Below are 25,249 nucleotides of genomic sequence, written 5' to 3'. Positions count from 1 at the left end.
AGCAGGTACAGGGAGTGAAGGTTTAATAGCTGACGGACATGAAACGGAACAGGAACAGCGTCTGGACAGGAACACATAACAACAATTAATGGGGACACAGGGAACACCACCAAGGAACAGACAGATATACAGGGGGTAATCAACAACGTGAAGGAGTCCAGGTGAGTCCAAGGGTAGCCTGGCGCCCTCGAGTGCCAGGGAGGGTATGTTTAGGCCGAGATATGTATAGTTTTTTTGTGTGCTCTAGGGCAGTTATTCCCCAGGGGTACGCGCAATGCCGTCGGGGGTACGCCAAATAAAAATGTGATTCACTTTATTTTTTTATTTTATTTATATATTTCTTAACATTTTCAGTCCATTTATATTTTCCAACGGGGCTATACATTTGGGTGAGGTTTTTTTCTTGCCTGAGTAGCCTCGTTTCACTGCCAAAAATAAAATTCAACCATCTAGTGTTCAGCAAAATAACAACACAATGTCAAATACAGGTAGTCAAATACAGGTAACCTAGTCAAATAATTAACATCCAATCACATTAACCGTTACTCTCTTGTGGGAATTCCACTAACGGTCTGTATGTAGCCAAACGTAGCTGCTGCTCATGTTTGTATCTGTACTGATGGCGCAAAAGCCATGACAGGGAGACATAGTGGAGTGGTAACGCGCGTGGAAGCAGTTGCTCCCGACGCCACTTGGGTACAATGCAGCATCCATTGAGAGGCTGCCAAGGTAATGTCTGACAGCTTGAAATACGTTTTGGACACTCAGTGAAAATGGTTAACTTTGTTAAAGCAAGGCCCCTGAAATCTCGTGTATTTTCTGCACTTTGCAATGATATGGGCAGGGTCCATGTAAAGCTTTTACAACATACAGCAGTGAGCTGGTTATCAAGGGGCAAAGTATTGACAGGTTTTTTTGAATGGAGAGACAAGCTTAAAGTTTTCTTTACTGACCATCATTTCCACGTGTCTCACCGTTTGCATGATGACGAGTTTCTCACACAACTGGCCTATCTGAATTATGTTTTTTCTCGCCTGAATGATCTGAATCTAGGATTACAGGGACTCTCCGCAACTATATTCAATGTGCGGGACAAAATTGAGGCTAAGATTAGGGTCTTTCCATTAATGTATGATTTTTGGTGTGCAAATTAACTCAAGCATACGGACAATGTCAAATGTGATATAGCAAAGCACCTTAGTGAGTTGGATTCGCAATTCCACAGGTACTTCGGCCCTCGCTAGCATGAAAACTAAATACAGGCACAGACTATGTGTGGAAAATGATTTAAGACTGAGACTCTCTCCAATACAACCCATCATTGCAGAGTTATGTGCATCCTTTCAAGCACACCCTTCTCATTAACCTGTGGTGAGTTATTCACAATTTTTGATGAACAAATAAGGTTTTATATTTAAGATGGCTAAATAAAGAGCAAAATGATTGATTGTGTTATTATTTGTGCCCTGGTCCTATAAGAGCACTTTGTCACTTCCCACGAGCCGGGTTGTGGCAAAAACTCACTAATTCTTATGTTTAATAAATGTATCGTATAGTGTGTGTGTGGCAGGCTTACAATGATGTCCAAAAACAACATTTGAAAGTGCGCTGAACCTGGTGCTAGAGGGGGTACGCAGCTGGAGGTTGAATGTTTGAAGGGGTACGGGACAATAAAAAGTTTGGGAACTCTAGGGCAACAGTGTCTAGATGGAATTTGTCTTTGTGGTCCTGGCAACTGGACTTTTTTTGGAACACCATTATTTATGTCTTACTGAGATTTACTGTCAGGTTCCAGGTCTTTCAGAATCTGTGCAGAATATCTAGGTGCTGTTGTAGGCCCTCTTTGGTTGGGGACAGAATCACCAGATTATCAGACAACAGTAGACATTTGACTTCAGATTCGTGTAGGGTGAGGCCGGTGCTGCCGACTGTTCTAGTGCCCTCGTCAATTTCGTTGATATATATGTTGAAGAGGGTGGGTCATAAGCTGCATCCCTGCCTCACCCCACGGCTCTGTGGAAAGAAATGTGTTTTCTTTTTTTTACCGCACACTTGTTGCTTGTGTACATGGATTTTATGTTGTCGTATGTTTTCCCCCAACACCACTTTCCATCAATTTGCATAGCAGACCCTCATGCCAAATGGAGTCGAAAGCTTTTTTTAAATTAACAAAGCATGAGAAGACATTGCCTTAGTTTTGGTTTGTTTGTTTGTCAATTGGGGTGTGAAGTGTGAATATGTGGTTTTTATCATACGGTAATTTGGTGAAAAGCCATTTTGACATTTGCTCAGTACATTGTTTTCACTGAGGAAATGTACGAGTCTGATGTTGATGATAATGCAGAGGATTTTCCCAAGGTTGCTGTTGATGCATATCCCACGATAGTTATTGGGGTCAAATTTGTCTCCTCCTTTGTGGTTCCAAATCCTTTGGGAAGATACCAGAGCTAATGATGATGTTAAAAAGTTTAAGTATAGCCAATTGGAATTTGTGGTATGCATATTTTATCAATTCATTGAGGATACAATCAACACCACAGTCCTTTTTGGATTGGAGGGTTTGTATTTTGTCCTGTAGTTCATTCAATGTAGTTAGAGAATCCAGTGGGTTCTGGTAGACTTCAATAGTTTATTCTAAGATTTGTATTTGATCATGTATATGTTTTTGCTGTTTGTTCTTTGTTATAGGGCCAAAAAGACTGGAGAAGTGGTTTACCCATACACCTCCATTTTGAATAGATAACTCTTTGTGTTATTGTTTGTTTAGTGTTTTCCTATTTTCCCAGAAGTGGTTAGAGTCAATGGATTACATTGAGCTGATTTCTGACGTGCTATTCCTTCTTTTTTCCGTAGTGTATTTCTGTATTTTAGTGATTCACCTTAGTGAAGGCGTAGGCTCAGGTTTTCTGGGTCTTTATGTTTTTGGTTCGATAGGTTTCTCAATTTATTTCTTAGGTTTTTGAATTCTTCATCAAACCATTTGTCATTGTTGTTCATAATTCTTCGGTTTCTGTTTGACATTTTCAGATTTGATAGGGAAGATGAGAGGTAAAATATACTGTTTAGATTTTCTACTGCCAAGTTTACACCTCCACTACTACAATGAAACGTTTTGTCCAGGAAGTTGTCGAAAAGGAATTGAATTTGTTGTTGCCTAATCGTTTTTTGGTAGGTTTCCACACTACTTTCCTTCCATCTTTAGCATTTTTTTATATTATTCAGTTCCTTTGGCTTTGATGCCTCATGATAGAGTAGTGCTCTGTTCAAGTAGACTGTGATTTTGCTGTGATCTGATAGGGGTGTCAGTTGGCTGACTGTGAACGCTCTGAGTGACTCTGGGTTGATGTCAGTGATAAAGTAGTCTACAGTACTACTACCAAGAGATGAGCTATAGGTGTTCCTAACTTAGGAGTCCCCTCGAAGCCTATCATTGACTATGTACATACCCAGCGTGAGACAAAGCCGCAGGAGTTGTGACCCATTTTTGTTGGTTATGTTGTCGTAGTTGTGCCTAGGGGGGCATATGGGGGAGGGAATGCTGTCTCCTCCAGGTAGGTGTTTGTCCCCCTGTGTGCTGAGGATGTCAGGTTCTTGTCCAGTTCTTGCATTTAGGTCATCACAGACTAGTACATGTCCCTGGGCCTGGAAATGATTGATTTCCCCCTCCAGGATGGAGAAGCTGTCTTCCTTAAGTATGGGGATTCTAGTGGGGGGATATAGGTAGCACAATGGAGGACATTTTTCTCTGTTGAGATAATTTCCTTTTGAATTTCTAGCCTAATGTAAAATGTTCCTGTTTTGATACATTTAATAGAGTGAGTTAGGTCTGCTCTATACCAAATTAGCATACCCTCTGAGTCCATTCCCTGTTTTTACCCCCCCCCCCCTCTTGTTCTCTCTCTGCTTCTCTCTATCTGTCTCTCTCTCCCGCTCGTTCTCTCTCAGCTTCTCTCTCTATGTCTCTTTCTCCCTCTTGTTCTGTCTCAGCTTCTCTCTCTCTGTCTCGCTCTGCCTCTTGTTCTGTCTCAGCTTCTCTCTCTCTGTCTCGCTCTCCCTCTTGTTCTCTCTCTGCTTCTCTCTATCTGTCTCTCCCGCTCGTTCTCTCTCAGCTTCTCTCTCTATGTCTCTTTCTCCCTCTTGTTCTGTCTCAGCTTCTCTCTCTCTGTCTCGCTCTGCCTCTTGTTCTGTCTCAGCTTCTCTCTCTCTGTCTCGCTCTCCCTCTTGTTCTCTCTCTGCTTCTCTCTATCTGTCTCTCTCTCCCGCTCGTTCTCTCTCAGCTTCTCTCTCTATGTCTCTTTCTCCCTCTTGTTCTGTCTCAGCTTCTCTCTCTATGTCTCTTTCTCCCTCTTGTTCTGTCTCAGCTTCTCTCTCTCTGTCTCGCTCACCCTCTTGTTCTGTCTCAGCTTCTCTCTCTCTGTCTCGCTCTCCCTCTTGTTCTGTCTCAGCTTCTCTCTCTCTGTCTCGCTCTGCCTCTTGTTCTGTCTCAGCTTCTCTCTCTCTGTCTCGCTCTGCCTTTACAACTTCATCTCCTCTCCTGTTGATTTGGAGTGTTTGTTTTAAAACACTTTTATCATCTCTGCTTTACAGGCTCACTGTAATTGCTGGGTATGAAATGAAAGACCTGTAAAACACACAAAGAAATATTTGACTGATACAAAAGGTGTCCGTCTGACCCAGGTCATGTAGAAAATAACAAATCTAATGAATTTCCCTTATTGTGTAGACTTTCCATGCTGCCTGTTTTCCAATCATAGACCTACCAATCAGAGCTAGGCTTTTGTTAGCGTTATCGTGCTGTTCATTTATCTCGCTGCCGGAAAGCCGTGTTCAGTTAACGCCATCATATCATCTGATTGTGTTATCAAAGTTGTGCTACAGAAGGCACTCAGTCGTTTTACAAAGGGACAGGCGTTATTGAGGAGAAAAAGGTTAAGTGTCTGGACCTTGACCGTGTTTATAAAATCTTGAAAACAACTCCAGAAAAATCTAAACAAATTCAGGGCAACAAAACAGTCTACTTTGTTGACAGAAAATATGCTTTTGTGTCTTTATGATCTATTCGTCATCCACCTGCCATGAAACATTAATGAAACAATCAAATCAACCACTCCATTTCCTGAGAATCAGTTTGTCATCCTGCATATTTCTGAACACCCTTAGCACCTTTCGGAATATCTCTCATTGCCTCCACTATTCTCAAGAACAAGTGTTCAACCCACATTTGGTTTGTTTTAGAAAGTGAGAACTGGAACACAATTAATTTGTTTGCTTTCCCCTATGCTTGAGACCACAGCGACTCCAATCCTCCCGGTTGATTTGTTTGTGTGAAAGGTTATGGAACACTGGGGGGGGAACATTGGACTTGGTCTCTGGTGAGGATCTCCAGCCACTGCAGTCAGTGACTAAGCTAAGCTAGCCAGGGAGTAAGTAAAGTGGGTGGGCTCTCATTTAGCTCGGCAGTGCTGCTCTTGTTTGTGGTTGTCCCTGACAGCGTCGGCGACTCCAGTCCAAAGCACCTGTGTTTGCTCACTAGCTTCCCCCAATCTGCTCAAAAAATGCTGCGAGCATGTCACATGGCCTGCCTGATAGGCTTTTAGAACAGTTAATCATTAATGGTGCCTCTCTCTCCCTATTCACGCTGCCTGACACAAGCTTTGATATTTCATAGATCCAGACAGGTCAGACGCAGACGTAGCCAGGTAGACAAGTACTCAGAGAAGAAAGTGCTTTGTGGTTCTGTGTCTGTGGATCTGAGGTGATGCAGGGAGAAGATTGTAGGCAGCAACACATTGATCCCATTGGTCCCATTCCACCTCCATCTGTGGAGGATAAAGCCAAAATAACACAAGTTAATCCCCAACAAAACACCTTTGCCATAGGATACATCTCTCAGAAAAACTGGTGCGACACTCTTTTCCTCAAATACACAACAGCACAAGACTTCAACTATCAAAGCATTATCATTGAGCTTTCAATATGTCATATAGTGTCAGAAACATACTGAAATGGTGTGGTGATAAGAACGAGAGCTTGACATTTCCAAAGAAAATGTGATGGCAATGGAATCTAATCAGGACCACCTCCATTTTTTGCTCAACATGGTGCCTGAGAAAAGAAAATATGACCATGAACAAAACAAGTCATTCAAAGTTTGCTCCTGTTTTACCATCCCGTAGTTAATTAAAGGACCCTATTCTTGGTTTGTTCTCTACTTCATGGTGTGAATGAGAAGTCCAGGGCTCATTTCATGCCTGTCTACGTGGGCTTTATGGCAGAAAGGGGAAACATGAACTTGCTTTCAGAAAAGTCTGGACACATTTATCTTAGAAGAGAATTAAGTCTACACAGCCTCATTCTTATAACCCACTAAAAGAGCCAGCGACAGCTCTTATCTCCCATTTGCCTGAACTTGCTGATGGTTTTCTAAAGAGAGTTTGTCTCGGTCCACCCACCCCAACCCCCAAAGCCAATAATACTGTATGAGAGTTGGAGAGGGTGGTGGAAACTTGAGTGTAAGGCTAAAAATATAGTGAAACGTAAGTGAACAAAGTGGACACCATATGTAGGGTACTTTGCAAGCTATGAGTCAATCATTAATGTGGCGCATTCAGATATCTGCTCTCTCCTAGTGAATAGAAGTGAAAGATAAATGAAAACAGTTTTGCACACAGCAGTTGAAGAGTTTTGTGATAGGTTTTCATGCCAGAATCTCACTTAGGAAATGTATCGAGCTATTCGTTCCATCAACAATTAGATCAAGGTGATTCATTCTGGTATGAGTCAGTGCTTATATTGATAATGGTTTTATTAAACACTGCTATGAACCACTGATGTTGTTGCCTTGACTTAAAAGGTTTTACAACATCCCCTCTCATCTCAGTTTCTCCTTGCCTCAACTCACTTAATCTCCATCTATAATTTGTTTTAAATAAAAAGTAGAATATAAGTGGATTGAAATTCCTCCTACACAAATACGACAACATGTAAAGGCGTTTGGCAAACAGAAATAAAAATCTATTTATCAACTCCAGTGACTTGGAAATAATTGGTTCCTTTCAGATCCTCTTATCCATATTTGCTGTCTTATATTGGTAGCCATTTTCTTTTCTTTTTCATACACTTGTACCATGTTCTTTGTTTATACCACGCATGTATGAAAGTCACAGAGCCTTAATCCTCCCAGTGTATGTGTGTTGTCGTCCATGGACAGTTTATTTGCTAACCCTGGCCAGCCATGATAAGGACCATTGGTGTGTCCCCTCAATAACTCAGCACCTCGCCTGACCACAATCAGACAATCTTTTCTGAATCATCTAAACACATTAACATTGGGGGGGGGGGGGGGGTTAAGAAAAAAAAGGTCAAATAAAGGTCAAAACTAAGATGACCATAATCCCATCCTGCTGCACCCACCAGGAAATAAATTGTGTTGATCTGAGTCAACGAGTGGCTTAACGACTGTATGGTTCAAACAAAGGTTCCTGTTTCAGAAGGGCAGGTAGGAGATGGATGGCTTGGTAAACATAGCTGACATACCTGGCCGCTGCCATGGGGCGGTCACAGCACAGCCCACGACAGAAGGGACATTGTGTGTGGTGGCAGATCCATCTGCTTCTCCTTTTCGAACCTCTCCTCTTCTCGTTATGGCCTCCTCTCCTTCCTATCCCTCTTCTCTCTGAAGGAACCTCTCTGACAGCACAGCCATGGAGCCCTCCCCAGCAGAGCCCTGCTAGACAGAGAGAGAGAAAGAGAGAGGCTCAAGAAACACCTTTCCCTTCATTATTTGATGTGGTTACAGTTCTGCGATCCGTCCTCAGAGACCCAGCACCTCAAATCAACTCAAACAAGCTGAATGTGCCGATAAGCATGGGATGGCAGCAATCTTTCCCAAAGCCTCAGAGCAAAACATTTTATTCAGTCACATTTAAGAATGGGGAGAAAACTCAAAACCTATATACATTTGAGGCTGACTTTAATAAAGTTGTATACCATGTTGTAATGTTTTAGTACAAAATAGGACATAAAATAGGACAATACATAAAAACATGTATTGTCAAAAGCCTGGTTATGTGAGTTGCTTGTTTTCCTGTGAGAGAGTTGACTTTGCTGTGTCGGCCACAGAGACGAAGCTAAAACAGCTCAGTGTGAGTAGTGGTAAGCAGGTATAGATAGGAGAATGGGGAACACCCAGGAATGTTTAGCTAACTCGCCTGCAACATTCAAGCACGTGTGTCAAAGGTGTTTGCGGGGTGTTGACACCTCCAGATAGAGAGGAGGTAAGGTGAATGACATCATCAGTGGGCTGCTTGTGATGAGTACTAGGTGTGTTTCACGGACCCAATGCAAAAAAGCACAACACTCAGAAGTATCCCAAAACTAGTAAGTATCATACATTAAGCACACTGGTATAGAACAAATGAGAATATTGAGCATGATTTAAAATCAAACAGCAGTCATAAAATAAAACATTTCCCATGTATATAATATATGGTAATTTGTCTGTAAAAATTAATTGAAAACAAGATCTTTGCAACTGGTGAAAGCTAACAACTGTCATCCTTTTGATAAATTGAGGGATGAATGTATATTGTAGCCACGTGTTCTATAAGAGAACACTGTCAACCAGGTAAAAATGTGCATTTGCATAGCTTCTTTGAATTATGCTCGTCTGTCAATTAATCAACCAACACCACCATGGTCCGGTACCATTTATTTTGAAATGATATTATAACCCTACATGCTGAAGAAGAGAAAGGGCTTCAATAATTGTCTCTGTTTTTGCACACCTCAAACACATATTACATGTTTTTTGGACATAGCAATAGCACTCTACTAGCTTTTTGTTCATTTCCTATTTCTATAATTCAAGAAAAACAATACAATGATACAATTATAGTCAAATGTCCTGTCATTCAAATAGTTATTTTAATTTAACCCTAGCTACAGACAAATTGTTGACAAATGGGTCATTGTATTAAGTGTACTTATTCTCAATCTCCTATGAAAACAATGTTACTATCGCACAAAAATGATAGAAATAAATCATTGCATTTGTGGAATACTACAAAATGCTTTCCTTTTTGTTTCTTCTTCTAGAGCTCTGGCAAAAATAAAAACCGCGTGGTCCAACAGATGTGTAATATTATCCACATAGTGAGGGCATTTAATTATGTATCTATCTGCCTCTACATTAAATAATACACCAGGTCAACTTGTACTTCTCCAATAAGTGTTCATTTCGATACATAATTGTACATTTTCATTCGAAGTTTGTAAAATGCTTCATAAAAACAAGCAAGCCTTGCCTTACATTGTACAGTCTTTCAGTTGATCAAAGTCAACATATTGCTATGTGTTATACAGTTAAGTTGTCAATGTATTATTCTGCAATTTCATTCAATATTATGTTCTAGTGGTTATCAAATTGTGAGTGACATTGCCATTTTATGCCGTTTCAAATCATGCAATTGTTGATTAAATCAGCTGTTAAATCAATCCACCACGAGCCACAATTTAAGATAAAAATGAAAATAATTCCCTTGAAAATATGTACTTACTTAAAGAAAAAAAACGATATGATTTCATTGAAAAATCTACCTGCTAAGATCCCTGTATTTCCAATACAATGAAACATGCATTATAAAATAGAGTTAATGCAAAGTGCATCGAGTCATGTTCTCTGCTCTGGGATGTCAAAGGAGCAGCTGTGTCTGACCACCCACTAGGAGCTGCAGGGCATGATTTTTGATGGCTGTGACTGCAGCCTCTTGGCTTCAGACAACCATACAGGTGACTAAAGACCGTCATGAACACAGTACATTTCAGATGACCTTAAGCATCATAACATCAACACTGAGTGAGTCATCCGAGTGCTCTCTGACACAAGACAATAGCCCGGTGAGCCCGAGGTCGTCAGCGCCTGGGGTAATTGGAGGAGTGTTGTAAATTTCTTGTATGACTCATTGTGCATTGTACGGAGCCCATAACTCATGTTCTCAGAACTCATAAATTACACGGCCACGGACAACCTTAAGCAGGGTTGAAATGCCTTGAACAGAGCTTTATTTCAGGGTCAGTGGAGCGTGAAGCTGAGAGGGCTGCCAGGGCCCGCACCACCCACCACACAGGTGGCTGCCTCTCCGCTCACACAGCCCAGTAGCACACCTATTTATCCTCCCATACCTGAGCTCTGACATGCTCACTAAACGTTCAGAGGCGTTCACCAAACTGCGAAGCTGCTCACTCTCAACCAAAACAAGCACTTATGGTTTCTTAATGATTATGCTCTCTTTGCTAACACACAAGCTACATTTAATCTGTATTTTATATTTGATGTACAATAACAACTCATTTAAAAAATGGAAAATGTGATTGACATAAAATTGCTCTGTCTTTGGACATTCCACTCCAACGCCATGCTGTCCCTCTGAATGAATCCATGAGCAAAGTGCTTAACAGAAAATGACAAGCCAATGAGAAGAATGACCTACAAAACGGAAACAACCTGAGAAAGTTAACAGTGACAATGATTCAACTGCAACGTGTTCCATTAGATACACTGTTCTACAGGGCGTCAGAGTCACCACCATCCACTCAGCCTCTGGCCCTGACCACCCAGAGGGACTCTGACATTAGTGGGGGATGGGTGTGTATTTGAGTGTGTGCGTGGTGTGTGTATGCCATGAGACGTTTTTTCAAGAAACTGTTATCATTGTTAGCTACATTTCTTCAGCGGACTACGAGAGGGAACTGTAGTAATTCCTGTCAAATAGACATTACAAACGTTCAGTCTGAATACACATTCCACCAAAAACGAAACAATGTAAATGCGAACACAAACTAACAGACTGTAACAAAAGACCACAACATGGCTCCTGCTCTCAGTCAGAGGAACGATTAGCTTTATTTACTCTCTCGAGTTGGCATTAGGTCATTTAATGACCTTATCTCACCTCTTTCTCAAGGGCCGTCTTGCAGTACTCAGCAGTGGGCTCCAAAAGGCTGAAATACAATGTTGAAATGTCTATTTCACTTTCGCGGCTCCTCCCATTGTGTAAGTTGTGTGTTTGAGCTGAATCTCCTTCATGGTGAGCCCTGCTCCATATGAACTATCCACATGCAGAATAATGTAGTCCTACAGTTGAAGTCGGAAGTTTACATACACTGAGGTTGGAGTCATTAAAACTTGTTTTTCAACCACTCCACAAATTTCTTGTTAACAAACTATAGTTTTGGCAAGTCTGTTAGGATATCTACTTTGTGCATGACACAAGTAATTTTTCCAACAACTGTTAACAGACAGATGATTTCACTTATAATTCACTGTATCACAATCCCAGTGGGTCAGAAGTTTACATAAACTAAGTTGAATGTGCCTGTAAACAGCTTGGAAAATTCCAGAAAATAATGTCATGGCATTAGAAGCTTCTGATAGTCTAATTTACATAATTTGAGTCAATTGGTGGTGTACCTGTGGATGTATTTCAAGGCCTACCTTCAAACTCAGTGCCTCTTTACTTGACATAATGGGAAAATCAAAAGAAATCAGCCAAGACCTCAGAAAAGATTTGTAGACCTCCACAAGTCTGGTTCATCCTTGGGAGCAATTTCCAAACGTCTGAAGGTACCACGTTCATCTGTCCAAACAATAGTACGCAAGTATAAACACCATGGGACCACACAGCCATCATACTGCTCAGGAAGGAGAAGCGTTCTGTCTCCTAGAGATGAATGTACTTTGCACAAAACGTGCAAATCAATCCCAGAACAACGGTAAAGGACCTTGTGAAGATGCTGGAGGGAACATGTACAAAAGTATCTATATCCACAGTAAAACGAGTCCTATATCGACATAACAGGTAAGGACGCTCAGCAAGGAAGAAGCCACTGCTCCAAAACCGCCATAAAAAGCCAGACTAAGGTTTACAACTGCACATGGGGACAAAGATCAAACTTTTTGGAGAAATGTCCTCTGGTCTGATGAAACAAAAATATAACTATTTGGCCATAATGACCATTGTTATGTTTGGAGGAAAAAGGGGGAGGCTTGCAAGCCGAAGAACAACATCCCAACCATGAAGCACGGGGGTGGCAGCATCATCTTGTGGGGGTGCTTTACTGCAGGAGGGACTGGTGCACTTCACAAAATAGATGGCTTCATGAGGGAGGAAAATGATGTGGATATATTGAAGCAACATCTCAAGACATCAGTCAAGTTAAAGCTTGGTCGCAAATGGATCTTCCAAATGGACAATGACCCCAAGCATACTTCCAAAGTTGTGGCAAAATGGCTTAAGGACAACAAAGTCAAGGTATTGGAGTGGCCATCACAAAGCCCTGACCTCAATTATATAGAAAATGTATGGGCAGAACTAAAAAAGTGTGTGAGAGCAAGGAAGCCTACAAACCTGACTCAGTTACACCAGCTCTGTCAGGAGGAATGGGCCAAAATTCACCCAACTTATTGTGGGAAGCTTGTGGAAGGCTTCCCGAAATGTTTGACCCAAGTTAAACAATTTAAAGGCAATGCTGCCAGATACTAATTGAGTGTATGTAAACTTCTGACCCACTGGGAATGTGATGAAATAAGTAAAAGCTAAAGTAAATCATTCTCTCTGCTATTATTCTGACATTTCACATTCTTAAAATAAAGTGGTGATCCTAACTGACCTAAGACAGGGATTTTTTACTAGGATTAAATGGCAGGACTTTCAAAAACTGAGTTTAAATGTATTTGGCTAAGGTGTATGTAAACTTCAGACTTCAACTGTATGTAAATGGGTATCTTTATCGTATCCTGTGCTTGACTTGTGCTGCCTCCTTTTCTGTAGAGAAGAGGGATCAGGCGTTATCCCCCCACCCTAACCACCGCCCGCTGTTTATCGAAGAGAGAGGGATTCAGACTTAAACGACAGCACATGCTAAGGTGAACCTTAGCCACCGAGACACACAGGCGATAACCCATTCAATCAGACAACGACATCATGGCAGGCAGTATGTAGGCAGATAAATGACGATACAGTACGGTGTTCAATGGGAATTAAAAGTATAGGGCAGCTGGGCTCTTATCTGGCCAGAGCGATGAAACCCGGCAACAAAGGGAGGCCTAAGACTAAGAGGCTTGATGCATGGGAAAGCCATCGGCCAGCCATTGTGGCTGCCCTTCTGCTGAGCAAATAGTCCAAACTGTTCATTCCCCATCTCCCATTCTCTCTGAGGTACATTGTTTGTGTCCTTGCATTTCATTCTGACTGGGGAAGATTGCTCTCAGGGCCAGTGAGCAAACAGTCCAGAAAAGAGCCGGCTATCTCCTGCCGTTCCCAGGAGAACTAGCATTTTTATTTCAGCTCCAAGCTGTCAAAGGATTGGAGAGTTTGTGTCAGGATCCTGAATTAATTGCTTTAAGCTGTGTGCGTGGGGGGGGCTGCATTTTATCACCAAATGTTCAGTAAAATGTTTCCTAGCAATTATGCACCCCCGCCCTGCAACGTAGGCTTTCAGTCACCAAACATTTGGTGATGGATACATACAGGATGGATTTCTGAAACTCAAATGATGCATTTAGTTGTAATGGCAGCACAATAGTATGAATAGTGACAGAACAGCATCTGTCAAGGATTTGTTGGTATGGGAGTGAATTGCAAAGTTTCTTATTTTCTTCTATAATAATGATAGGTACACGAGCCAGGCTTGGCAGAGAATTGACCAAGCTTCCTCCAAAAAGTATATCTGGTCAGACATTTGGTGGAATGGGATATAGAGTCTGGAACCTCCGTCAGAACAGCTAACGTGAACTTAGGTACCATCTGTCACTCACAAAATCATCCCAAATCACTGCTTACTTAGCAGCTATATATTAGACATTTTGGAGATGTGACACTGCCATATCTGTTGGCTAACTACGCTCAGCGTCTAATGCCAGAGACAACAAACCAGACAACTGTTCCTATTTTGCCCTACCAATTCCTCTATCATTAGCTATATCTTGAATTATGGAACAAACGGCATTCAACGCCACACTGATTATGGCAAAAAAATTGGACACGTTGATTTTATAGTTCAAGTCTAATCATGAAAACAAAAACACACTCTTATTCAAACCTCTGTGAGAGGCTGGTATGCATTTGCATCTTAAGCGCATTAGAAATATTTGACCGTACCACATGATACTATAGCATTTGTATGGATTAGTTGTTGAGAAACTACTATCAATCAGCTCACTGCCTCAAAGAGTTCATCATTTAAGTAATGCTTTGCTTTGCATGTTAACCCCACCTGAAATTTGCATCAATATAGTAACGCAACAGTCTCTGGAATAATGACCTCAAACAAGTCCAAACACACAGCTGCTGTAACTGTAACCAATATTTCCCAGAACAATATCAAAGGTGTGTTGCACCAATACACTGAAGAAACCAGAAATAACATTGCATCCACACATTTGTTTCTCTCTTTTGGTATAATCTGTTCAATGCCTCTATTTGCACATAGGAAAATAAAGGTATCGGATCATGACACATACATCTGGATGGATTACTTCTTCATCTGACAGGATATTAAATCCCACTCAAAACTATGTCACTGTCAGCCGTGAACAGACAATGGGTTAAATAGTATGTATCAGGGGAATACTCTGTTAGAGGAAATGTACAGCTCTTGTCTTTTAATGGTAATCTGCTCAACTGCTCTATAGACACCAACCAGCTTTCCAGGACCCTTCAGCTGAGCATCAGCCTGTACGTGATAAACGACACAGCCATTTATATGGGATTAAATTGGGGATTAATTTAATTCAAGTCAGGGTATGTGAATTCATTAAAAGGCTGACAGTGGCGTATACATGGAGGGAATTTAATTTGAGTCCTCAGAGGACACCTCTATTGGGGTGTGTGTGTGTGGGGGGGGGGGGGGTCATGTTAAAGTGGAGGTTTTAAAGAAACAAATACGCTTAGGTTTCCCGAATGACACTCATCTTTACACACATTGACATGTTATTGCTGTTGATTGGTTGTTATTAAATTTAGTCGAAATGTTATTAGATGAGTGCTTCCCTGTGAAAAAGAGCGAGGAGTGGGTTATTTAAACGTGGCGAAATAGCCTATGCATGTTAAACAATGCACAGATCAGGAACAGTCCTCTGTACTGGTATACCCATGAAGAAGAACAAATACAAGACTTAACACACATTTAGCTTCCACTTCTATGGTATTCAAATTAGTACATTATTTGAATGTCAGTGATTCTCATGAATGTTGAAATCGCATATCTTTTAGCCTTCCTGACAAGCTGAGGCGGTGTAGAGATATTACATTCAACTTGGAAGCAGATTACAGAATTCATCCCTGCAGAACACTCTTTCCTCGCATTCAATAAATTGGACAAGTTCTATTGTAAGATAGCCTATCACACCAAACATGTCTGCATAGGGAACATATACAGAAGAAAATATTACGTAGTTTGTTATTCAGAGTAGAGTGTTGGGGCCACACACATAGCTGTAACTACAAATGAGGACACCAAGGTCCGGACCTCGGTAATTATTTATAATTTGAAGAAGAAAAAAAATATATATATAATATAAATATATATATATATACCTCGGTAATTATTTATAATTTGAAGAAAAGAAAGAAAAAAAAATATATATATATATCCTACATCTAAATATTGGTCCTACATCTAAATATTGTTCCAAGCGTTGATCCAAGCTCAGAACGGGTATATTATCGATCTAAGTGCGTTATATTAGCGCCAGCCTCTTTGTATACGAGCGGAATCATAAACAGCGGTTTGTTCTTTATGTTCGCGTGCGTCCCCCGATTTGTCTCCTCGGATTTTCCTCTTTTGCAGCACATTCACCACTTTCTCGAACGGCTAACTACGCCCTCTCGAACGGCTAACTACGCTAAAGGCCTGAGACGTAAAACGAACTACCCCAGCTCTCTGTCCACTCAAGTAGGCAACTAGAGACACTGCAGTCAGTTTGTTTGCGAGATACCGGGGGAAAAACATATTTAAAAAATCGTCCTGTGACTCCTGCCGTCTACAGACATCCCAAAACAAACAAAAACCGACTCTCGGAGAATGAGTGCACAACTGGAAATAGTCGCTAATAGAGATATATATCAGTCAGTCAAGTGGCTAGCTGCCGTCAGAGACTTCTATTGCAGTAAAGTTGAAGGGCTCTGGCTCATTTACTTAGTCAGCTAGGATGAAGTAAGAAGCTAACTTTAAACGGAGCCTACCTCAGCATGAGCAAAAGAATAGGCTACTAGGTTTTCATAATAACTTTGCTTTACAGATAGACTACTGAGACAGACAGTGATTTGGCGCTCAGTGGTGAGGCTGATGGAGGAGGCAATGCATGCAGGAGGAAGCAGTGGAGACAGAGAGACAGGAAGCAAGCAGAGAGAGGTTAGTACAGTGGTTCCCAAACTTGAGGTTGGGGCCCCATGTGGGGTCCCCTTAGAAAATCTGTACTAATCTTATCAAATAAGTTAGGAACTTTAAAAAAAAGCTATGTTTCAATATCTACATCTCCAAATGGCCTACATTGCCTATAGGACGAGGCCTACATTAAAACACAAACAATACAGTTCTGAAAATGCCATACATTTTCGTTTCGGCACTGATATTAAGTTAGAATAATTTCCCCCTTTCAGGGGTATAACATTACAAGTGTATAGTTAATAGGCTATGTGTTTGTAGATCGACTGAGGTGAATTAACCTACAGTAGCCAAGGTGATAAAGGCTGGGGTCATTTTTGCTTGTTTTTTTCTGTTCTCCAAATAGCATTTTGACGTTTTTTAATTATATAGAAATGCAGCAAATGAGCTTCAACTTCTAGAAAATGTATCTTCCGGACCGCACTGAAACTCAAACCCTGGTTACGACGCTGGCCACATGGGCTTGTTTGCCTTTGCTGGAAGCTGAGATTGGTTTGGAGTTTAAATGAATCGCTGGCGCACTGCGTTTTTAGGTTTCATTAACTTTTAATGAGTTGTGTGTCCTTGGCTGTGACTGACCTGTAGGGCTCAGGCCTCAGTTCCCTGGGGGAGAGAAGTCGGGCGAGGAGAGAGGTTGGCAGACATGCCAGGGACATGTCTGTGTGTGAATGTCTGCACTGGGTGGAAACAGAGGAAGAAGGCAATAAAAGATGGTCTGAGTCTATGGCAGAGAAACATTCAGAGATATCCATCAGTACTGCCAGAGTCTGAATCTAAAACCCCATGGTTTTCAGGCCTCGGGGGGAATAAAGCAAGCATGTCGGATCAATCACAGCTGAGCAGGAATCTCTTTAACACAGCTGAATGACATATTGTTCTATGCTGGCTTTGCCAACAGGGTTCACTCTCAAACACTCGCATCAAACCCATTGGGAAATGTGACTGCAGAATACTCTGTTACCGAAAAAGGCTATAGAAAGCACTTAAATAACACAACACACATTTCTCAATTTTGATCCCGCTAAATAGTTAGATTCATATTTTGGACTTCTCTAATCTTGATTTAATGCAGTGTCTTGCTGCATGGTTGAACACATGTATTATCTTGCCATGGGTTTCCTGAGCTTCATATATCTCCTTGAGAAGCTTATCTTCCTTTCTAGCATGCCTGAGACTCTCTTCACTGTTCTCTTGCTTGTTATCCCCATTAAATGTTCATCTGCTTTTAGTACTGAGCATTAACTGAAATGTAGGTTATTTTTTCGTTTTGTAACAACTAATTGACAGACGTTTGAATTTTCCATTTTTTTTATTTTTTTGTGAGCTCAACGTGGCACATTGCACATTTCTCTAGATATAAATCAGATCCAGCCTGAACTATGCTATGTAGAAGAGAGTTGTAGTTTCCAACAGGCTAATATTCTACATTGTTTAGCACATAAAACGTGGTAATTAACTACAATGACCATAATTCATTGAGTAACGACTTGTCGGGTATGTCTTTGTTTTAAACCTGCTACCGAAGAGACAGAAGAATGCGCGATCGTGAGGGGATATAGAGCAGCTGTTGATTCGCCAGCTATCTCTACCTGAAAATACACGATCTAAGTGATTGATAGTTGGTATTCAGCAGTCATAAATGTATGCCATATTAACTTTGAAGAACTAAAAAAAAAATCGTGATTTTGTCAGACAGCATAGAGGAAGCAGCTCTATAGAGATGAGATGACTTGGAATGAAATAATAAAGTAATCAAATAAAACAAAAGAGTAATATACACAACAACTGAAATATTGTTTTAAAGTAAAGTAACGTGAATAAATGATGGTTAATAAGTGACATCAATAATGGTCAGTCACTACCATCATGGGACTTTTATTAATTATGTTATTCTGTGTTGTTACTGCATTAAACCCAAATCATTGAAACCACAATCAAAAACGGTGATTGTATTTTTATAATGAACCAAAGCCGAACCAACCTAAAAAAAGCAATATCTGCTTCATTCAAGCAGAATCAACACCACTTGTACGTCTGTGGTCTTATTTATCCTTTCATCCTATTTATCCACAAGGATGTCCATTGTTTTTGCTGATTACTTTGTATCCATATCACTGCATATATTTTCAAATGACTCTTCAATGCCGATGTAGGATCTTAATTTGAGCCAGTTTGTTCACAGCAGGAAAATAATGCTGCAGCAACAGGAAGTGTGAGTTATTGTTTGGATTATAATTCATTAACATTTTGGTTGATACATTTAAAGTTAGGGCAAATCAAGTCGGAAATGTTTAAGTGAAATTTACAAACTTTAGAAGCCATTTTATACCTTGAATACACTACGAGTTTGCATTTTCTGCTATATCTATTGGCTATACAGGAAATGTCCTACAACAACAGGGTGGTCAAATTAAGATACTACATCTATAAATCTAGGATTATTTCTACAGTGCATACAGTAGATGGACAAGCACCAACAATCCTTCCACTCTGAGTGATACAAAAGCAGTGGGGTACTGAGAGGCACCCCGTCCTGACCAGAATAGGTTGTCTTTAGGTTAGTGCTTGTCCCACCAGCTGCTGCCTCGGTACTGTCAATGGGCATTGTTGACTTGTTTCTCTGTGACGCCAGTGCGGCCCTGTGTGTGTGGATGTGTGGACCACACGGCCATGCGGCCTGGCTCAGGCTGAGAGGAATCGCTGGTCTGTAATGTCACACTGCCGTGTTAGGGAGGTACGGACACATCACAGTCACCGGCTGCATTCTCACCATGTCCCCCTCTCCCATCTCACACTCCTCCTTTTCCCATACTGACCCTCTGACCTTTGATTTCTACCTGCTCTGGTGGGTCAAACCTGAAAATATGGCTGGAATTTATCATCTGAGAAAAGCAAGCCAGATGTGAATGGTGTTACCTGTACATCAAATAGGAGTTGTTTCCTCCAAAATGTTTTTCAAATAGGAGTTGTTTCCTCCCAAATGTACTTCAAATAGGAGTTGTTTCGTCCAAAATGTACTTCAAATAGGAGTTGTTTCCTCCACAATGTACTTCAAATAGGAGTTTTTTTCCTCAATACTGTACTTCAATTAGGAGTTGTTTCCTCCAAACTGTACTTCAACTAGGAGTTGTTTCCTCAAAGCTGTACTTCAAATATGAGTTGTTTCCTCCAAGCTGTACTTCAAATAGGAGTTGTTTCCACAAAGCTGTACTTCAAATAGGAGTTGTTTCCTCAAAGCTGTACTTCAAATAGGAGTTGTTTCCTCCAAGCTGTACTTCAACTAGGAGTTGTTTCCTCAAAGCTGTACTTCAAATAGGAGTTGTTTCCTCAAAGCTGTACTTCAATTAAGAGTTGTTTCCTCAAAGCTGTACTTCAACTATGAGTTGTTTCCTCAAAGCTGTACTTCAAATAGGAGTTGTTTCCTCCAAGCTGTACTTCAAATATGAGTTGTTTCCTCCAAACTGTCTCTGTATATTTCTTCTGACATGTCTGTTCAGAATTCAGACATTCTCAAATGAATGGGAAAGAGATGTCAAGTTAAGAGGTGTGTACAGCAGAATTATGTTTTTTGTCCCCCCCACCCAGTTTTATCATTGGAATGTGATACATAACGAGGCAAAGGTGTGCTTTTGGAACATGTGGACGCCTCCGAGAGGTCAGGTAGGCTGTTTGGAGTGTTTATCCGACCGGCTAACAAAACAAAAATTGTATTATTCCCCACACTTCTATTACAAAGGTTGTATTATCCCCCACACTTCTATTACAAAAGTTGCACACCTGGGTATGATAGAGAGGTGTGTGGCACATGACATGACTCTGCTAATTCCTGATAGTTATCAGTGAGAATGGGATACTTCCTAGTGTAGTCTCCATTGAAACAGTATCAGCAGCTAAATACAGACTCCTCTCCGGAGCAACACACAGGGAGTAGAGTGGGCATCTGTTCTCTTTTCATCCTGTTACATTACGCCCTTCTGTGCTACATTGGGATGTGTACAATTGCCTACTCTCAATGCTTCTGAGAGCCCTCTCCATATCCCTCTCCATAGCGTTTTGTTTCCATTAGAACAGCCAATGATTCATTCAAGGTGGAGCTTTGGAGGAACTAACATTTAGGACCCACTCAATTAGGGTACAAACAGACAATGAGGAGGTTTACTGTAAAGTGAACAGAGAAGGCTTCTGCCACAGAATCAGGCAGACACAGTTTCCCATATTGGGTTGACCACAGGGTGTTTCACACACCATTCAGGCAACCATATTTATCATCACCATTTGACTCAAATCAATCTAATTTCTCATACTACTTCCGATATGAATTGCTAAATACATTGAAAATATTGGTCAAAATCATGTGAAACCTGGCAATACATTCATGTTTTTAAAAGGTGTATAAGGTATCTTTTCCAATTTTGTACTTCGGATAATTATCATACCAAATTAGAAATATTGTAAGAAAAAGTGCAAATTGTATTTGCTATAGAATGAATGATTGGGGTAACCTATGAACGGATTATTCTTAGCTTTTTCACTTTTTTCTTCTCCTTCATCATCATCTATGGGCTTTTATAGCAGGGTGCATACCAATATTAGGTGGATTACAGAAAACGAAAATGTATATCATTCTTTTTTTTACATCTAGTTTTCCCCCCATCTAATTGAAAGTGTCAAATTATTCTAGTCAAAATGCTTATCGTTGAAAATCAGCAAATCAATTGGTGTTGTTATCTGTAGTTCTCAAAGGATCCATTATCAACCTTTCTCGATATTGAATATTTTTTTTCCGTTTGCACCTAATGGTCTCAACGTCTGTTATTTAGTCTATGGGCAATTCGATCATCAATTTTAAAGCAGTAGCCTAATTATTAATAGTCTACATGAATAATAATAATAATAATAATAATAATAATAATAATAAATAGTCATAATAATTGTGATTTAAAAAAATTATGACAATAATAATAATGAAAATAATAATGTATTCCCAGAGGGAAAATAGGTTTGCCACCAGCAACAGACATAATCTATGTTGCTGATTTATTTCTAGAAATCTATTTAGCTAAAGGAATTATATCCCTTGCCTAAATAAATGTATATATGTACTGGATCCTAAATGTATGCACTTATTTGAATAGCATAAACTCGCGCTCCCGCATTATTCATGCTAAGTGTCAGATAATTAAATGGCCACTAAAGCTAGTGTTAATTGAAGCAAGACGGGTGGACGCGATGGGCGTAAATCATGACGAGGAACTAACTGACTGCTGAGAAACCATGGATGGCTTTGAGTTTTCACTTTATTGTCTTTAATATACTGTAGGATAGCAGTTTCCCTTACTAAAATATGGGATTAGGAGTATTTCGCGTGAAAGAGGAGTTAAATTGGGGCAGTGTGGACGGTCCCACCCCTGCAATAGGCTAAAACCGAATTACAGCTTGTTAGACCGGTGTCCCGCTATCACCCGGGAGACCGTTCTACTTGGGTGTTCCAGGTCCTGGTGGTGGCTGCATGTGAGTTTAGGCTACTAGTGCTTTCAACGGGAATATAGGGCCAGAGTTGGTAACCCGTCACACATGATATTATTATGGGCCTATAGGTCTATGGGACCATGTGCATCTACTGCTATGAATAAACTTGGTTAATTCAAATGATGCAATCCATGGTTCCATCATGAAGAGCAATACCCCGGGCCAACGATATCTGTTATCAAAATGAAAACCTATTTCAAACCAGTTTTCAACATTTTGCTTTGATGCTTATAGACCTTATATCGATGTGTCCCAGTGTTGTGAGAATTTTGTTCCAAAGCTCATGCAATAGAAATGCAAACAGAAGGACAGATAAGGCATCCGCGAGTTCAGCCTCAGAGTCTAGAAGGGAGCATGAATGAACAAAACCTGGCGTCCTCACAGCAAGAGGAATTTCATCCAAGTTTGACCACAACTTGTTCCAATAAATCCAGACTAGGTTTCGGTCTTGAGAAATGCCATTGGTTCCTCGTGTTACTCAAACTAATCTAGAAATATGCAAATAGGGCCACCGGTAAGAAATGTAATTAAAATGGGTTAGCAAAGTAAAGGGATCAACAAGTTGGACCATCGCTCATCTTGTTGCTATAACAACAGTGAAGGGGTTGCCTGTGATGGTGTGCCCAGGCCCTTTGCAGAGGCATCTCTGCGCTGAAATGTGAAACCCCTTTGTGTGTGTGTGTGTGTGTGTGTGTGTGTGTGTGTGTGTGTGTGTGTGTGTGTGTGTGTGTGTGTGTGTGTGTGTGTGTGTGTGTGTGTGTGTGTGTGTGTGTGTGTGTGTGTGTGTGTGTTTATACACGCGTGCTTATACGCGCGTGCATCTGCCTGAACAGCCAGCGAGGACTCATGCATATATTTCTATTGCCGATATCTTTTAACTTAAGCGAAAACAAAAAACTTTTCGGAGGCTGGCCTTTATAAATGGTTCCCCACAACAATGAAGGTCCTGGTCCTTCATGTCGTGTAGCCTAGCTATCTCAGGTAACTAATAAATTGGATGATGTAGGCCTAGGAGGCTGATGTCAGTGGGTAAACTCTCGTGCACTTTTGGTAAGAAGGTTCTCCAGTGCCGATTAAGGCCGGTTACCTTTGAACTAGGGTTCCTAAAGGCCATTCCCATTTCACTCCATCCTGGAGGAGGCTTGACTGAGGTTATCACCTCCATCAAAGGATCGGAGTAGAAGTGCGTCCGCATATGCTATTTTAATAATGGGTAATGGGTATTTTCGAGGGCTCTTGCTCCTTGTGAGAGCGAGATTGGAGGGGAATTAATTATTGAAAACGGTCCCCAGTGTTTTGGACGCATCATACGGTTTCATCTCAACATTACAACTTTTACTAGGCTACTACTATTTTCTGAGCACAATGGTGTATTTTTTATACAGTAGCCTAAGCCTATTACGCAGGCTTTTTCTTCTTCTTATTATTATTGTTATTATTATTATTATTGTTATTATCATCATTATTTTATTAGCCATATGTTATCATTAGAAGTCCGCAAACAATTGTAAATAGGTATCATGAATGAGATGGGGAAGACAATGACGATAATTTATGATAGCTAATTCATTAAAATAAATGTTCTTGACATTTGGAATTCCAATATTGATTAGTGTTTGAATTATTTTCAAGCAGTGTGTGTAAAATTATCTTTAAATCATCCCCAAAAGAAAGCCAATAGAAAATACTCAATGGGTTCCTGAAAACCTGACGCACACAGCAAAACACTCAAAAATGGATAGCAATGAAACATTAAAAAACTGACAGGCTATAAACCGCTCGGACGCTAACATTTGAATGTTGGAGCCGCAGGGTTTCATTGTAGGCTATAAAACAGAGTTCCATGCGCAATGGAGCAAGTGCTCCTCTCGTGACATCAATGATATATATCAGCTGCAATAGCTCTCTGACATGCAATTGAAAGACACTGAATGAAGAGGCAACAACCTCTATCACAGAACTTGCAAATCACATCAGCCTTTTTGAAGCTTTGAACCAACCATTGTCATGAAACCCAATTGGGCCTGCTCGAGGACCTTTCTAACCAGGATTTCAGCCATTGCTCAATTCTCATCTAGCATACCCCCGGCCCCAAACGAATAACTATCATCACACAACGATTGAATTGAAACAAAGTTAGGAAATATACAATCAAATGTCCATACCTGTGAAATACGGTGGATGCTTACTGGCAAGCTAGGAGCCCAATGTGGAACCTCGCCTTCAGCCTTCTGCAAAGGGCTGGAGACATCACGGCATTTATTTGAGCTCAAACTCTGTCACTGTTGACTTTAGCACAAAGCAAAGATTTCACTGCCCCGCTAGTTAAAAAAAAAGAAGATTATTTTACCGAGATATCGATCAGTGTGCTAAAAAAATAATCAGTTACGCATTATGTCTAAAATGAAGAGAACGAAATTGAATGTCTGTGTACATTTACTGAGCGGTGACGTCCTCTTCAAAGTTTACACTCCTGCAATTTGGTTGTGCATGTACTTCCTATATTGTGGGCATAGCCTCCACTCCATTGTTTACTGCCTTTGTTTATTCGCAGATCACGGGTGTTTAAAGTACGATTTGTGAGAGGGACTGGAGAATAAACGCATGCACCCTTTACGTGTTCAGAAGGTGAAGCAGTGTCCTATCTGGCAAAGGGACAAACTCCCTGCCCTTGGATTTCTAAGTACACCGGCAGGGGCTTGGAATCCCCCGGTCCGTGGAGGAAAATAATTGGTGTCTTGCCGTTTTGGGAATGTACGGATTTTGAATCATTTCGACTATAACTATATCTTATCTTTAGGCTCATTGAGAAGGCATCTCTCAGTAGTTTAAAAGTACCCCTAGACAATGGCTTAGTGATACAGAACAAAGCAGGCGGAGCATCACATTCAGTAGACTGTTCTCAATCAGCCCCCTTCCCCACAACTTTTCTCTGACCCCACGGGACACTTTTATGTGATAATTAAACACATTTCATCCGAAGATCTCAACATGAGTGTGTCTTCCATCAGGGGGGACTCACTGGGTGTGTGTGTGTGGGGGGGGGAATACGTTTCATAATGCATTTTAAGGTTGTAACATGACTAAAGACATGACTAAAGCAAAAGCCGTGTGCCGAGGTAATTACTTGTATAGGCCTAGTAATTATTAATATAATAACGGTATAGAGCCCTTATAGCATGAAGAACATTTTAACATTGCTTGTTGTTGTTTCTGCTATCTGACATTGAGCCGCCCCTAACTGTTGTTGATATCACGTTTGAAAAGATCGTTA

General features: G+C 40.7%; 1 long non-coding RNA gene across 5 annotated transcripts; it reads right to left on the bottom strand.

Moving 5' to 3' along the window:
* Positions 1-312: 312 nt before the first annotated feature.
* Positions 313-24,268, bottom strand: LOC139383784 (uncharacterized). Of its 5 annotated transcripts, none has more exons than XR_011628794.1 (4): positions 24,141-24,268; positions 7,537-7,729; positions 4,513-5,819; positions 313-4,012 (listed from the first exon to the last, which is right to left on the bottom strand). It is a non-coding gene; the product is annotated as an uncharacterized lncRNA (long non-coding RNA). The 5 variants fall into 5 exon arrangements; XR_011628792.1 differs by having other exon boundaries at positions 313-4,262; positions 4,386-5,819; positions 24,141-24,261; XR_011628793.1 differs by having other exon boundaries at positions 313-4,262; positions 4,386-5,819; positions 7,537-7,726; positions 24,141-24,261.
* Positions 24,269-25,249: the final 981 nt, after the last annotated feature.

This window comes from Oncorhynchus clarkii, chromosome 25 (genome assembly GCF_045791955.1).
Source record: "Oncorhynchus clarkii lewisi isolate Uvic-CL-2024 chromosome 25, UVic_Ocla_1.0, whole genome shotgun sequence".
In the NCBI taxonomy this organism is placed as follows: domain Eukaryota; kingdom Metazoa; phylum Chordata; class Actinopteri; order Salmoniformes; family Salmonidae; genus Oncorhynchus; species Oncorhynchus clarkii.
This window is presented reverse-complemented; position numbering and strand designations above follow the sequence as displayed.